The following is a 17,571-nucleotide window of genomic DNA, read 5'->3' on the forward strand; positions in this document are numbered from 1 at the left end:
GAGCCAATTGCCCATGTGCTTTCCAAGACTCCCGTTGCCTCTTCCAGCGGCTCCTCGGGTCCTCTCCTCACCACACACCCACCCCACACCGCCCACTTTGAGCAGCTCAAAGCCTTCAACTTCAATTTTCGATCCTCGGCTCAGTAACAGTATGGACGATCCACTGCTGCTACCTTAAAAAACCTTTCCTCATTATTCCTGCCTCTCCACTCACTGAACGCCTGCCAGCCCCCTAGCTAATCACCTCTTCAGCACTTGGGAATTCTGAATCAATCTGCAATTCCTTTTCCTAGAATCCTTCCCCAAGAGTTCTGATCACATGTGTAACAAGTTTAACCATTGTGCAAATCAGTTCTGTGGCCAAGTTCCTAATGCAAAGTCTAACAAAAGCCAAGGGTGGGACTGGGAGAAAGAAGTGAGTGTGACAGCCTGTGGAGAGGGGCAGAGAAGGAAGGCTGTGTGCTCCAGAGGAAAAACGCTGGACAGGAGTCGGGAGACCTCGTGTCCAGCCCTAGCTCTGCCCTTGAGTTCTGCAACTGCAGGTCACACACTCCCCATCTAGGGGCTTCAGTCTCCTCACATGTGAGTCAGGAGGTCAGGAGCTGCCACAGTTCACTCCCTCTCCCTATGCCCATGGCAAACATCCCTGATCAATCAGTACACTCTTTCCTGTGGAACCCAGACTCCATGCAGCCACCATCAAACCAGTGCAGTTGATACAGGAGACAAAAACATCTTTGCAATCCCCAAGCTTCAATCTAAAATCTCCCTTATTATTTGACTAGTCTCTGCCTCTATGACATGGATGGCCTCAAAGCATAGGTTTGCTCATTGGCTAGCATCACCAGGAAGTTGAGCATCGTGACTTTCCTAGAAAGCAGTTATGCCCTTTATCACTGCAGCTCTGGGCAGACTAGAGATGGGTCCTGCCAGTGTGCCATGTGGAGGAAAACCAATCGTAACTATAACCCACAGCTGGTGGAGCTTTGCCCCAACAATGTCCATGCAGGGGCAGGGGGCAGGGCTAGCCCTTTAAGACCTGACAGGCTTTTGGTTGGAATTTCCAAAGAACATATCCCATGAGCCTCATTTCACCATGGATAATCAGACTAATTCCACAGATTCTGCTGTTCCAAGTCTTTCCTTACTTGCTAGCTTCAATGTCTGCTTTGGCCTCCTGCCCTGCCTGGGAAGCTCTGGCCACTTCCACCGTAGATTCCACAGCCCATGACCTTGACTCAACTCTGTATCTGGCTCCAGTCATCTTGGGCTGATCTGGTGCCTCTCTCCCGAGCCAGCCAGGGCCTAGAAGCCCTAGAACTGCTCTGCACTGCTCCATCTTCCCTGAGCATCTAACTCAAATGCAGACTCTGAACTGACTCTTCCCAAATGTATCTGACTTCATATCATTTTTCCCATGAGCATGCAAGTGGCACCCAGCTTAGGGAGGCTCCTAGCCCTGCTGGATCCATGAAATGGTATTGTCTCTGCTACTCAACAGCCTTCAATAGTTCTCTTTTCTCATCCACATTCGTCTACCTGCTTCTAAGGCCCTTGATGACACCTTCCCACCCCCCAACTCGTCACTCAGTTCTTCTTACTGTCCCATCAGCCCCCAAGCCCACTTATATTTCTGGCCACCAGATATTATATTCTCCTTGCCAGGCATGTCCTGTCCTGTTTCTTCAAGTCCAAATCTACCAATTTTTCACAATCCAGCTTACATTTACCTCAGGAAATCTAATATCCAATCATATGTTATGTCACAGGATCCATAAATGTTTTGTCAGTGTTTGGCCTTTACTTATCAAGGATAGTGAAAATTTTTGGAGGACAAGAATCTGCCACAGGACCTGGGTATCTCTCAGTGGTGACATAACAAATCAATAAACACATTATTGGGCACCTGTTCTATGTTCAGAATTTCTCAGCAAAATACGTTTGCCAATTCACTGTTCTAACCAAGTAAATCTACTCAGATGCATCAAATTCTTACCCTTTTATGTCCAACCTAGACCATTACAGATCCTTCTCTCTCTGAATTAAAAAAAAAAAGTTAGATTATATGCCAAAGCCCAAGAATGTATCTGTCGATTAGGCTTCAGTGAGGTGTGCGTGTGTGCTCAATCGTGTCCAGCTCTGTGACCTTTTGGATTGTAGCCTGCCGGATTCCTCTGTCCATGGACTTTTCCAGGAAAGACTCCTGGAATGGGTTGCCACTTCCTTCTCCAGGGGCTCTTCCTCACTTGAGGACTGAACCCATGCCTCTTGCGTCTCTTGCATTGGCAGTCAGGTTCTTAACCATCTGAGCCACCAGGGAAGCCCATCGACTTCAGCAGTGGTTTAAGTACAAAGAGTCATCTGGAGTATTTTCTAGAAAAGCAGATTTGCCAACTGCATTGACAGAGTTTCTCAATCAGGGAGTCTAGGATGAGACCTAAAAATGCACATTTTAACAAATGGTCTAGGTAATTGTGAAGTAGACAGTTTCCCCTATTCTAAGGAAAACTGGGCTCTGGGAACCACACTTTCCAGAGACACAATGCAGTGTGTGGGCAAAGGCAGGCAAGGGCCCACCACCCCTAACAAGTCTATCCAGGTGGCCTCTGGCTGAGAACTTCCTCAGTCAACTCCATGGTTTCAGTCCAACTCTGGTTACCAAATCTCTGAGTTCTTCAGCCAAAAGACCATTTGGTCTTGGAGGATCATTTTTATCTGCTACAGCAATCTCCCTCCCAAAGGCCTCCATTTGCCCTGTCCTTGCTGAAGAAATCAAATCATCATGCCAGCACTCTCACTCAACCAGCAGCAGTCCTGGGCTCACAGGTTGTTTTAGCTCCTGCTATGAATCAGAAGGGATTTATGAATAGCTTGTAACAGGCTTGTCACATCTTGTTTCAGACTTTCTTTAGCTCATAGTTTTCCTTATTTGGCCCTTCCAGTACTTATACCTCCATTTATTTTAAAGGCTTTAAGTCTGGAATACCACAGATGCAGCATTATACAGAATCTGGCCTCTCAAAATTGACATCTCAGTAAGCTCTCAAATTTACAGCCCCATGGTCAAAAGCAAGGGAACAGAGAAACCTTCTGAGCAGGGCAGAGCTAAGTAGGGCATCTCGGCTCCCCTAGATCCTGCTGGCACCTGGTTGAGTAACCCTTCTGCGTGTCTTAGCATGTTGTATACAGAGGCCTGAGGCCAAGCAGTTTTCCACAACAACTTTTGCAGGATTATTAGCACTTAGTCTGTCGGCATCTGAGAACTATGTAGGGTAAACAACTGTTCTCTCTTCCTCCAAAGCTTGATTCCACTCTGGGGTTTGCATAAACACGTGCAATGTGTTTACCTAAAAACTGGTTTTTGCTTTCCTGCAGGTGTGCAGGGTTTCTGAGCTGGGGGGTGGGCAGGTCGTAGAGTGGGAAGAGTGTCTGGGAAGACTGAGAGTAAGGACGTCCCGTGTGTTGGAGGAAGGGAAACAAATGGGCGCCTGCCCATTCCTGTAGTTGGCCCTATTCAGTTACCTTCACTAGACCCATGCAGGCCTTAAGCAAAGTCATTTCATGCAGCTGATTGGCTTATATTTGAATTCTCTTTCAACTCACCTCAAGCATGAGACGAGTTACCTTTCATTAAACTTCACTAAGCGTCTTTTAAATTATGGTTCTCTCTTCAAAATGATAGCTGTGGCATTAAAGTCCAAAGATGCAGTAACTTTGATCACCATTCAATAGCGGGTCAGAGACTGACTCAATCAACTGGGGCGAAGAACACCCACTTGGGTATCAGTGAATTGGGTACCATCCAGAGGTACCTACCTCTTGGGATGCAAACATCATGAGTGGAGGGGCAGCAGGGCCTGTGGACAGTAGAGAAGAGCACAGGGGCCACAGTGGGGCAGCCTAAGAGCAAATTCTGTCTCCACTACCTTGAACCATCTCACTTTGGGCAGTTTACCTGACTGCCTTGTGCTTAAGTTTCCTTGTCTGTGATGTTGGGATAACAATAGGAATAACTACTTTTTTTTTGGCTGCACAATGCAGCCTGTGCTACTTACTTGGTCGCTTCAGTCATGTCCATCCTTTGCAACCCCATGGACTGTAGCCCGCCAGGCTCCTCTGTCCATAGGATTTTCCCAGCAAAAACACTGGAGTGATTTGCCATGTCCTGCTCCAGGGCATCTTCCCCAACCCAGGAATCAAACCCATGCTTCCTGTGTCTCCTGCATTGCAGGTGGGTTCTTTACCTGCTGAGCCCCTTAGTCCCTGACCAGGGATCAAACCCACGCCCCTGCACTAGAAGCACAGAGTCATAACCACCTGACTGCCAAGGAAGTCCTAAAACAGGAATAACTTTAAGGGACTGCTGTGACTATTAAATGAGCTAACCTACATAAAAACATTCATAAAAAATAGCTTCAATATTTTTATGTGTGTGTGTTAGTTGTTCAGTCATGTCCGACTCTTTGTAACCCCATGATCTGTCCATGGAATTCTCTAGGCAAGAATACGATAGTGGGTTGCCATTCCCTTCTCCAGGGGATCTTCCTGACCCAGGGATCGAACCCAGTCTCCTGCACTGTGGGCAGATTCTTTGCTGTCTGAGCTACGATGAGCTCATTGCGTCTGTTGTACAATACTGATCTTTGACTCTAAAGAATATGGATGCAGGATTTAGTCTTCATGATAAGTGTCTTCTGAAGATGTTAAAGGGGGCCATGCTTCAGAGGCTGGCAGTCTCCTGACACAGGGACACACTTGGGCACAGCTGTCCCTGTGACCACTGCCCACCAGTAATGCTCAGATTGGCTGAGGGAGACATCCAATGAGACTCGTCTTGGCCTGTATCTTGGGCAAAGAAAAGAGAAAGCTTTTCTCCACTCTTGCTTTCATTCTCATTTCATGAAAGAATTTAAGATCTTCATTGAATTTCTTGAGTGTACATAAAGTTCTTACCTCACAGAACTAATCTACCTCACAGAACTAATTATTACCATTAATAATTATTAATAGTACATGTTAAGTAATATTTCTCTAAGTCTATTTTATATTTATCTTAGCTTTTTCTCGTACAACCCAATGATATGAGTCCTGTAATCATCCCATTTTACAGAGAAAACTGAATGGTCACTTGCCCAAGGCCAGCAGTTTAGCCAGGACTTTCCGACTCCAGTGCCCATGCTGCAAAGTCATGCCTTGCCTTAACCAACCCACTTATTTATTTTTATCAACATTTGCTAAGAAGAGCAAGTGCACAATGAAAAATGCTAGTGAACTTCCATTTTAACAAAGTTGTATCTGGCACTTAACCATGAACCGAGTTACAAATCACTCTATTGGACCTAGAGATGAAGAGGGGAGGGGCAGACACGTAGCCCCTGCCCCAGTGAATGTCCAGTCTCCTTAATGGTAGGGTGAATGAGGGAGAGAGATCAGGAAATAAAAACAGGGGACTATAAGAGAGGGAGAGGGAGGGAGGGGATGTCTAGGCCAGGACAGAGGTGTGCTGGCATAATTTGGTTCCACAAGGAAAGTTAGTGTGTCTTTGTCTCTTTCTTAGGAAACAGAGGAAACAAGCTCAGAGAGCTTAAGTAGTCAATCCTGCATTGCTCAGCAAGCAGGATGGAGAGGTAAGAGTCCACTCTCTAACTCTGAAGCCCACACTCTTCCCCACTGCATCATGAATCTCTTGGAGCCTGAGAATGTGGTTGAAGGCCATGTCCTCAAGGGCCTGAATATTGCTCTAAAAAGCTTGGGCTTTATTCTCTAATGGATGGAAGCACCCCCATACCCCCTTGGCTCTTAATTTAAGAGCATCATCCAGGGATTTCCTTGCAGGAACTGAATCCCATTGGTTTCCTGTCTGTGCCTACATCAACTCCCCTGACCCCAGGGGTGTCCAGTGAGCCAATCAACCACTTCTTTCATATTTTTATGCAAACACAGCAGCTGGAATTGCTACACCTGCAGCCCCCGCTGTTTCACACACGATAAAAGGATCAAAGCCTGGAAAATGACTTCAGACTATAATTTAAGATAATTATGATTTTTTAACCTAAATTACATTTTAACATTTCATAACAGAGCTGTCAAGATTCTATCTATCAAAACTCTATCAAGAAAACAAAAGAGGATAATTATATTTTCAGACACATGCAGTCATCACTCTGGTTTCTCATAGAAAGACTGCTGTCTTCCTTCACATTATCATTTTCAAATGCTCTTCCTCTTTCCCACCCACCTTTGGAGTCTGAGACTATACACTCTTAAACAAGTGGGAAAATATGCCAAAAGAGTCTATAACACAGAGCATAAAAGCATTTCTCAGAAGCAGCAACTCTAATGGGAAGCGCATCAAAAGGAAATATCCCTGAGTTGGTAGGGGCATTCTGTCTCACTAAATAGACTCTGATTGGGGATGGGAGAAGGCAGGACATTAAACTCCTCAAATCAAAGAAAACAATGAAATGCCAAAACACTTCCTCCTAGGAGCTGAATTTGCTTTCATCCTGACCCACTGGATTAGGGAGCTTGTTCTAAGATCTTTGAGCTATCAAGGGAAGAATACTAACTATATCGGCATTGTTGGACGACAACCCATCATCCATTTCACCCCTCCCTGGACCATGATGAAACAGAAATGTGGTTTTGAAAGGTTGTTGCTGAGCTGTGAAAGACCCCATGTTTCTTGGCCTCTGGAGGAGAGGAATCCAAGCTGGGACCAGTGACAAGGCCTGATTGCTCAGAGCTTTTGTGTAATAAAGTTTTATTAAAGTATAAAAGAGATAGACAAAGCTTGTGACATAGACATCAGAAGGGGGCAGAAAGAATGCCCACCTGCTAGTCTTTAACTGGATTTTTTATGTCTGTTAGAAAGCTTAATCAGATAAGAGAGATACCTCAAAGGTGAGGGAGTTTCACTAGGCCCCTTTCCCACAATATGCATTTTTGAGATAGGATGGCACGAGGTTTGTCATCCCCCAGCCATAAAACAATTGATATAAATACTGGTTTGTTGAGCTATTATCAGCCCAAGGTTTGAGAAAAGAAAAAGAGAAACCTCCTTTTAATTTTGTATCAGTTCAGTTCAGTTCAGTTGCTCAGTCGTGTCCGACTCTTTAATTTTGTATAGAGAAGGACAAAAAATCTGACACTTGTAGTTTGTTTCCTCCTGCCACTTAAGGGAGAGATAAAAAATGTCTGACACTTGCAGCCTATTTCCTCCGTTTGGAGACCCTTGGCCTTCCTGCCTGTTACCCTCTCAGTTTGAGTAACAATGACTCTTCCCCCAGCCCCAGAAGTGGGTTCTCAGTGGCCTCAGGCATTCAGTGTAATCTTATTCTCTTTACAAATGGGACTGATGCAGGAATGGGCAGGGAACACAGGCCTCAACCAATTAGTGCACAGCGTCCACCCCAGTGAACAAGTGAGAAGGGGCACGTGACCTCAGAAGGTCTAATCAGAGTGAAGTTCACAAGTGGTATAGGATGGTGGGGAGAGAGAGACGCCCCAGTGGTGAACAGTGCTTGGAACTGTTGCAGGCATTTTGGTACCAATAAGAGAAGCCAGAGGACCCAGCCAACACATGAAGAAGGGCAGAACCAAGAGCATAACAGAGAAATGAAGCAGGAATCCTAATGAAACCGTGTATGAAAACTGACACATGGCCAGCCTGAGGTGGATTATCTTTTGTTTGCAACCAAGAACATCCTAACTGACCCACCAACTCTAATAATTCAGTGCCTGGTGGGACCACAGTCCCTTTGAAAATCTGATATAGGCCATGATCCTTCTTCCCAGAAAAAAACCACACATACACAAAAGTTCACGTGGAATTTACCAGAGACAGAGGCACAGACTCTAGACTGAGAGTTTTCTGCAGAGGGATTAGGACCTTAGGCTTCAGTGTAGGACAGAATTGAGTTCAAAGGCTGCCTTGGGCACTTAAAACCGCATGGTACTGGGTTGCCTTCATGACACTTTTGAACTTCATTTCAGTCCTCTATAAAATGAGAATAATAATAATCCCTACTTCGTAGGAGTGTAAAAATTAAACTATGGCTATCTAGAGATTAGCATGCCACATGGTCACAACAAAAACACTGTGTTTGGGTATGTGTACTCAGCCATGTCTGACTCTCTGCAGCCCCATGGACTGTTCCTTCCCCCTCCCCACCCGGCTCCTCAGTCTACAGAATTTTCTAGAATACTGGAGTGGGTTGCCATTTCCTACTCCAGGGGATCTTCCCTACCCTGGGATCAGACCCACATCTCTTGCATCTCCTGCATTGGATTCTTTACCACTGGGAATCACATAATTAATTCCCATCTGGCAACAAGTAATTAAGAATAGTCCTAAGGAGCTACAGAGAGAAAGCCCTTCTGATGAATGTCCATGTCAAATATCAGGACATGCAAAAATGAAGCCATGACTGCCCTGAAACTGTGAAGCAGTTGATCAGGGATTGGTCCTAAACTGGGGGAAAAACTGATTTTGGGGGCAGGATTCAGGGCAGTCCACAGCTTCTTCATCTGAAAAGTGCCTAGATGGTGCTAAGGATTATTGTGGGTTAAAGGAGAGAAAAAGGACTTGATCCTCCTGGGACCAAATGGGGAAGGTTTTGTTAATTGTGAAGTTTAAAATAAATAAATAAAGAGGGAATAAAAAAACATCTATGGTTGCAAATTTCCTAAAGACTTTTAGAATCCTAAGGGAGCACAGAGTTGCAGTTTCCCACCCCCAGCTCAGTAGAAGTGACTCACCAGGCTGTCCTTCATGGACCAAAACCCCAAAGTTTCTTTGAAAAAACAAGAGAGATCTTGGACTCCACAGGCAGTGGCCACCCTGTTCAGTACCCCTCCCTGCTGCTCCACTCTCGCCCTGCCACCCCACCCAGAGGCTTTCCCGGACATGCACATTCCAGCACAATCAGATGGCTGTTCGAATATGTCCCCTTGACTTATGACTTGGCAATGTCAGCAGGAATGGAAAACCCAGGGCACGGCCAGCAGGAGTTCTGTCCAGGGACATTTTCAAACTGACGCAGCCCATCTGCTTGGCCTTTCACTATGGTCTTTTATTTCTACCTTCCATTATCTTATTTTTCTTTCTGCATCAAAACTTCCCTTCTTTTTCTACTCCGTTTTTTCTAAGTAGGTCAGTCACAAATAAACAAGTTTTCAAGAATGAATGCAATCTCATCTCTGCATTTCCTCCATGTATCTCATTTATGTTGATGCCAAAGCACGTCCCAGTGAAGTAGCCCAAATGGACCCCTCCCCACTGCAAGTTGGGCAGAAAGCCTGTGCTGGGAGGAATTACATCCCATCCCCAGCTATTATCCTTCTCATTAAATCAATTCCTTCCTATGAATCTTCTCCCTCAAGGCACCCTCAGAGCTCCACTGGGAGGTAACGTAGGGGTTACAAATTAACAGGAAAAGGTTAAAAACTGTTCTGACTTCCTGCATCACAGCCAGCTATGACTCAGCGACAAAGTTCTACCCTCTCCCAGAAACAACGGAGATCAAGAGGAAAAAAAGGAAAGAAATGCTGACAGGGACCCACAGAGCCCACTGCAATTTGGTAAAGCACCAAACCAGCCAGTACATCTTATGGAAAAGGAGAGCAGCTGCGGCCACAGTGGGCACTGATAGTAGCCAAGCCACAGGGCTGCCACTCTGGAGGAGCGCTCCAAAGGCAGCTGCAGAGGGGACAGCTGGCTCACTGAGGAAAAAGCCAGTCATGGCCGAGGGGAGGCGAGGCTGGGCTGCTCTGAGGGAGTGGCTGTAACATCTGCCACATGTCCTCAGCCAGAAGGTAGAGATTCCAGGAATTATGGGCAAGGGCTTGAAGAGCCAAGGTTCAAAGGCTATGAAGATTTTAGACACAATCCTTGGAGATTTTTGTAAACTGATGTGCACCTAACATGTACCTTTGTTTTTCTTTCTTTCTTTCTTTCTTTTTTTTTTTTTTTAAGGTAGAATAGTAGTTCTGCAAGCCCGGCTATTCCCACATTTTTCTGAAAAAGAAATTTCATTTGAGAGTCTCCTATACTGCAGCTCAGAGCAACTAACTTTTCCTCCAGATGGCAAGCATAGGACATAAAGGAACCACAAATGATTGTGTGCTGAGCACTGTGACCTACTCCATCGCCAAAACCTCAAGCTGAAAAATTCCTCTTCCTGCTCTAAATCTTGTTGACTTATCATCCGACAGCTCTCTCATGCCTGCTGCATCTGTCCCCACCTTCTCTGAGCCTCCATTCTCTAGATCCTTCTCTTGTGTCCTCATTCATCAGTGTCCTGGCTCCATTCGCCCCCTACCCATCCTGGACTCCAGAGAAAATTATTTAAACAAGATACTTTCCAGAACCTGAAAACTGCTCTTCCCGAGCTATGGCTGGACTGTCAATCCTCAGCGTCTGGGACACTCTTACCTTTTCTTCCCCTTGTTTCATAGTGATGTGGACAAATCACCAAAGGGACCCATGAGGCCACTTTCTTGAAACCCTGGCTGGGTTCTAACCCCCTACTGACAGTCTTTCTTGTTAACTTTTCCTGTTGTCACATGCCACTTCTAATAGCATTCATCTCCCCAGACATATGTCTGTTTGACTGACTTAACTATAAAGACAAGCTTATGTTTTACTTTTATGAAAACTTGAGATTCTCTCAAGTTCTTTACTCAAAAAAGTCTCTGGATTTTTCACCAGTTTAATCTTCCCTCCTGTTACAAAAAAGAAATAGTCTTACTATATTCTATAAAGTTATATGTGGGCTCCTCATCTTCTAGCTTCTCACTTTCTCCAGGATCTTGTTCTATCAATTTTTGTCCTCTCTCACTTGGAACCTGTCTTTTGGTTACTGCAAGCTCTTTCTTCTCTGCTGTAACCAGGCCCATGTAACCCATCTCAAGAAATATATAACTTTGCTGAAAACATGTTTTAGCTATTCCCTGTAAAGACATTTAAATTGCCTAGGCTCACAGATGTCCCATAAGAAAACATACACAAAAACAAACACCCCCGGTGATAATGAGCTCAAAATAAAGTATTATAGTCAACAAATGAAATGGATAAACTACCAAGAGGAAATGCCAACAGATGCAATACATGAGGGAATTATCATTCCAAGTATCTGAAAAGAAACAGATTCCCTGTCATCTTTCCCATTCAACACTGACCTGGAGATCATATTAAGTAAAATAAGTCAATGAAAAAAATTAAATACATAGAATTAGAAAGAGAAAATAAACTTTTGATTTTCAAACTGTATTATTATATGCATAGAAAAATGCAAGAAAATGTACCATATTAGAGTTGACACTTTTGAAAGATTCCTAGATACGAGATCAGTATAAAAAATTTTGTTGAACTCATTCTGTTCACAATAGCATCAAAAATATACATTCAGTAAAAATTTGCTAAGCATCTGCTGTGTACCAGGTACTGAATTATTCACTAGAATAATATGTACAAGACTCTCATGGAGAAAATTACTAACTTTTCCTGAAAAATATAAAAAGAGGCTAAGTAAATGGAGTAATCGATCATGTAAGAGGAGAGCTTAATATCCTACAGAGGATAACTCTTTTCATATTATTCCATAAATTTGACAAAAGTGCAATCAAAACTCAAAATAATTTTTAATTGTAATTTGACAATACAATTTTTAAATTAATATGAAAAAAACAAAGGAATAAGAATATCTAAAACAACTTTAAAGAAGAAAAACAAGGTGTAGGCATTTGTCCTATAAGATCAAATTTATTTTCAAGTTATACTAATTAAGAAAGTAAGTTCTTGACACTAGAGTTCACCTTGGGAAGGGGGAGACACCCCACCTGGACCACTTTTATAGGCCCTACATTGCCTCAGGGTACTGATAACAAATCTACCATCAGTTTGTTTTTGCCAAATCATAAAGTTGAATTCTCTGCTACCCTCCACAAAAAGCTCCTAAACTAAATAGAAAAAGGAGTCAGTTCTGTGTCTGGACAATGGAAATAGCTTCTCAGCAGTAATCTGTAAAGTGAGAGTGAAAGTCTCTCAGTTCTGTCTGACTCTTTGCAACCCTATGGACTTATATATTCCATGGAATTCTCCAGGCCAGAATTGAGTATCAAATATGAGTCTTTCAGAATCCCATAGAGAAGGGCAGCCTTATCAGGAGACAAAATAGAGGTTGAGAATTGCCCTGGCTGGGCAGAGAAAGATATTTGAGACAGAAGGCCAATCACGGTGACCTTGACTGGCCTTTGTTAACAGGAGGTGGTAAGCTTCAGAAAACCAAGATGAGCCATTTGCCACAAAGCAATTCAGGGCTAGAGGGCAGGGGCATTAACTAAACTCCTTGGAAGGCAGACTCAATCTTTTCATTGTCTCCACCCACACCCTCTTCTCTCCAATTTGGAAGAGATCCCTTTGGGATGGTCCTTCCTCTGGGGCTGAGAAGTAACAGCAAGCCAGATTAGGGCAAGAACTCAGTTCCTCAGGCATGAATATTAAATGAGATTTATGACAGATGGAATATTTGTTAATTCCTTCTATTAGTAGAGCCATTCACAACAGCAAAGAAAGGACCATCCCAAACACACAGGGATGTCTTTTAGTCCTTCCTCTTAAAGAAGACTAATATTCAGTATTTCTCTCTCTCTCTCTCCCTCCCTTCTTCTTTCTCTCTCTCCCCCCCTCTCTCTCTCTCTCTCACACTCCCTCTCTCACACACACACACATACACACGCTCTCTCTCTCTTCATCCGAGGAAACCAAACTGCCCTCAGCTATGAACCCACATTCCCACTGATAGCAGCAGGAGTTGTGGGCATGGCATTGGTAGCCAGAATATGACCCATGTCCTATTAATCAGTCCTACACCATAGGAATGGAATTTGAAGTTAACAGAAAGAGTCCTGTGCTCCAGCCATCCGTTCATTGACTCCTGTTTCTTCACATGAGAACAGCAGCCAGAGCTCTATAGGGCTCCCTATTTGTTAGCAAGGTTCCTACTTCTTGGCCCTACTCCTATCTTTTTATGCTGTCACAGAAAAAAAAAAAAAAAAACCCTTAGTCAGTAGCCCCTCTTCCTAATGTCTATACTACATGACTGTTTTTTGTCGATTGTTTTTTTGGCCACCAGGCATGTGAGATCTTAGTTCTCTGACCAGGGATAGAACCTATGTCCCCTGCACTGGAAATGCCAAGTCTTGACCACTGGCCACCAAGGAAGTCCCTTTAAGACTGTTCTTTCATTGGGCTTTTGAGGGACCCCAGCAGCCTCCTCCGACCCACTTGGAAATGACAACTCAGTATGCAAACACAGATCAGCTCTACTACAGGGGCAAAGACCAAATGATGCAGGAAGCTGACCAACAGAGCAGGCAGCTGCCTTTCTGCTTTACAGTTCTCATTTCAGAAAGGTGAAGGCTGGGCTTCCTTGGTGGCTCAGTGATGAAGAATCTGCCGGCCAGTGCAGGAGACACGGGGTTCTATCTCTGAACTGGGAGGATCCCACGTGCCGCTGAGCAACTAAGCCTCTGTGCCATGACTCTGTAACCTGTGCTCTAGAGCCCGGGAGCCACAATTGCTGAAGCTAGCAAGCCCCAGAGCCCAGTGCTCTGCAGCAAAGGAAGTCACTGCAATAAGAAGCCCTCACACTGCAATGAAAGAGTAGCCCCCAGTCGCCACAACTAAAGAAAAGCCCGTGCAGCAAAGAAGACCCAGCGCAACCAAAAATAAAAATAAATTAATTTTTTTTAAAAAAGGTGAAGCCTCAAATAGGGAATGCAAGAGCTAGGGAGAGTAAGGATAAAGAGCACAAACGAAAAATATTCACTGAGGTTGTAATGCCACGATCCATCCCTTATCCTACCTTGAGTCGCTTTTCTCCTGGGCAAAGCTGATATCACTCCACCAAGTCCAAAGTGCCAGCTTGGGTTTCTTCAGATATTGGTGTTTCAAAGAGAGACTGAGCAACACCGGCATTCGATGAGTCATCCATTTCTGCATTCATGCTTTCAATGTTTTACTGAGTGCTATAGACCAGGAAGGAAAAGAAACATACCGTTGCAATGCAGTGTGATTGGTGGCTAAACTGGATTTGTGCTTGTGGTGCTGGGGCAGGGTGTGGAGAAAATTTCCCGGGACCTGGAGTTTGAAGGAAAAGGGTGTAATATATATATAGATATAAATATATATAAATATAGGCAAGTCCTCAGTTTGCTTTTGAAGCATTTCATCTGACCAGAATGAAACAATGATTCTAATACAGGTGCTCCATTTCTCAAAAATTAATAAAATATCCTGAATGTTTTTTAATTACTTAAAAGCTTTTAAATCATGAAAGTAAAACAGTTTCCCATAGGTACCCTAGAAAATTCAGAGAAGGATAAAGGAAAAAAATTAAAACTAGTGGGAATCCAGGTATTAGAGAAAACACTATCACTATTTTGGTGTTTTATCTTACATTCTATGATAGACTTTTGGTTTTGTGTAAAACTGGGATCACATATTGTATGCATAATTTTGTAAACTTTTAAAAACTTACTCTATTTTAGGCAATTGCCACATCCTTAAATACTCTTTGAAAACAGCGCTTTTAGTAGCTGAAAACTATTGCATCCTATGGATGCAATTATTTCAAAAATTATTTCAATTATTTGTGCACTGCTGATGGTTTATGTCACATTCACTCTTTCACTCTCTATGCTGCAAAGATTATAAATTTTGTCTGCACATCTATGATTATTTCCTTACAATCAGTTTTTTAAAGTACAATAACTGGAAGAAAAGTAATGCATATTTTTAGGATTCTTGCTACATACTGTTGATTTTTTTCCTCCAGAAATACAACCATACTACTACTATGCAGTATATTAATCAGTGAATGAGCAAATTATTTGTCAGATTCTCCATAAAACTGCCAGATTTAAACCAGTAGAAACTAAACTTTATGGGCATAGAAAAACCCATTGTATTGGGGAGACTACTAAACTAACAAAATTCTAATCATTTTAGAGAAGAATATACACCAAGAATTAATTCTAAAGTTGAGTTACATGTTTATCGGATAGAAAACTGTGTAGCCAAAATGATGTTGCTGAAGAATATGAATATCCACTATGGATCAAAAGCAGTCTCCAAAGTGATAGAGAATGATCTCATTTTTGTGGAGTATGTGCATAAGTATATAATATACAACATATGTATGTAATAATGATGCAATATTAAAAACCAAACATCAGTTTTATTGAGAAATAATTGATATATATTATTGTCTTCCCTGGTGGCTCAGAGGTTAAAGTGTCTGCCTGCAATGCGGAAGACCTGGGTTCAATCCCTGGGTCGGGAAGATCCCCTGGAGAAGGAAATGGCAACCCACTCCAGTATTCTTGCCTGGAGAATCCCATGGACAGAGGAGCCTGGTGGGCTACAGTCCACAGGGTCACAAAGAGTCGGACATGACTGAGTGACTTCACTAATAATTGTATATATGTTCAAAGTATACAGCATGATGCTTTGGTTTACGTATATTCTGAAACGATTACAACAGTAGGTTCAGATAACATCCATCTTCCATCTAGCCACAATAAAAAGAAAAAAAGAATAAAGGAAAAGATTTTTTTCCCTTGTAATAGGATCTCTTAGGATTTACTCTCAACTTCACTACATATCATAGAGTTAACTGTGGACTGTACATTACATCCCTAGCATTTATCTTATAAGTGGAAGTTTGTCCTTTTGTCTGCCTTCCTCCTGTTGCCTCTCCACTACCCACCCCTCCCCCACCTCTGGTAACCACAGTCTGATCTCTTTTTCCATGAGTTATATTTTTACTGTTTAGATTCCACATATGAGATCATATACTATTTGTCTTTGTCTGACTTATTTCACTGAGCATAGCGCCTTCAAGTTCTATGTGTGTTGTTGCAAATGGTAAGATTTCCTCATTTGTTACTGGTTAATAATATTCCATTATATAGATATAGATATAGCACAACTTGCTTATTTATTCATTGACAGACACTCATATTGTTTCCATGTCTTGGCTATTGTAAATAGTGATGGAATGAATGGGGTGCAGATACCTTTTCTCATTAGTCTTTTTGTTACTTTTGGATGTATTCTCAGAAGTGGAATTGCTGAATTGTATGGTAGGGAAAACAACTAGATCATTCAGGTATGACCTAAATCAAATCCCATACAATTATACAGTGGAAGTGACAAATAGATTCAAGGGACTAGATCTGATAGACAGAGTACCTGAAGAACTATGGATGGAGGTTCATGACATTGTATAGGAGACAGGGATCAGGACCATCACCAAAGAAAAGAAATGCAAAAAGGAAAAATGGTTCTCTCAGGAGGCCTTACAAATAGCTGTGAATAGAAGGCAAAAAGCAAAGGAGAAAAGGAAAGATATACCCATTTGAATGCAGAGTTCCAAAGAATAGCAAAGAGAGATGAGAAAGCCTTCATCAGTGATCAATGCAAATAAATAGAGGAAAACAATAGAATGAGAAAGATTAGAGATCTCTTCAAGAAAATTAGAGATACCAAGGGAACACTTCATGCAAAGATGGGCTCGATAAAGGACAGAAATGGTATGAACCTAACAGAAGCAGAAGATATTAAGAAGAGGCGGCAAGAATACACAGAAGAACTGTACAAAAAAGATCTTCATGACCCAGATAATCATGATGTTGTGACCACTCACCTAGAGCCAGACATCCTGGAATGTGAAGTCAAGTGGGCCTGTAGGAACCATCATATGACCAAAGCTAGTGGAGGTGATGGAATTCCAGTGGAGCTGTTTCAAATCCTAAAAGATGATGCTGTGAATGTGCTGCACTCAATACACCAGCAAATCTAGAAAACTCAGCAGTGGCCACAGGACTGGAAAAGGTCAGTTTTCATTCCAATCCCCAAAAAATGCAATGCCAAAGAATGCTCAAACTACTGCACAGTTGTACTCATCTCACATGCCAGTAAAGTAATGCTCAAAATTCTCCAAGCCAGGCTTTAACAGTACATGAACTGTGAACTTCTAGATGTTCAAACTGGATTTAGAAAAGGCAGAGGAACCAGAGGTCAAATTGCCAACATCCGTTGGATCATCAAAAAGGCAAGAGAGTTCCAGAAAAACATCTACTTCTGCTGTACTGACTATGCCAAAGCCTTTGACTGTGGACCAAAACAAACTTTGGAAAATTCTTCAACAGATGGGAATACCAGACCACCTGACCTGCCTCCTGAGAAATCTGTATGCAGGTCGGGAAGCAACAGTTAGAACTGGACATGGAACAACAGACTGGTTCCAAAGAGGGAAAGGAGTGTGTCAAGGCTGTATATTGTCACCCTGCTTATTTAACTTACATGCAGAGTACATCATGAGAAATACTGGACTGGATGAAGCACAAGCTGGAATCAAGATTGCTGGGAGAAATATCAATAACCTCAGATATGCAGATGACATCATCCTTATGGCAGAAAGTGAAGAACTAAAGAGCCTCTTGATGAAAGTGAAAGAAGAGAGTGAAAAAGTTGGCTTAAAACTCAACATTCAGAAAACTAAG

General features: G+C 42.8%; 1 long non-coding RNA gene across 2 annotated transcripts in view; it reads right to left on the bottom strand.

Moving 5' to 3' along the window:
- LOC120853109 overlaps positions 1 to 13,996 on the bottom strand; it is an 85,490-nt gene extending 71,494 nt beyond the window's left edge. Inside the window, exon 1 of one of the 2 annotated variants that reach the window (XR_005718710.1) lies at positions 13,869 to 13,996. This is a non-coding gene — a long non-coding RNA (uncharacterized LOC120853109). Of the gene's footprint in view, positions 1 to 8,760; positions 8,871 to 13,868 lie in introns of those variants that run through there. The other variant, XR_005718711.1, reaches the window with a different exon arrangement.
- Positions 13,997 to 17,571: the final 3,575 nt, after the last annotated feature.

Source organism: Oryx dammah, unplaced genomic scaffold, assembly GCF_014754425.2.
Source record: "Oryx dammah isolate SB20612 unplaced genomic scaffold, SCBI_Odam_1.1 HiC_scaffold_26, whole genome shotgun sequence".
NCBI lineage: Eukaryota > Metazoa > Chordata > Mammalia > Artiodactyla > Bovidae > Oryx > Oryx dammah.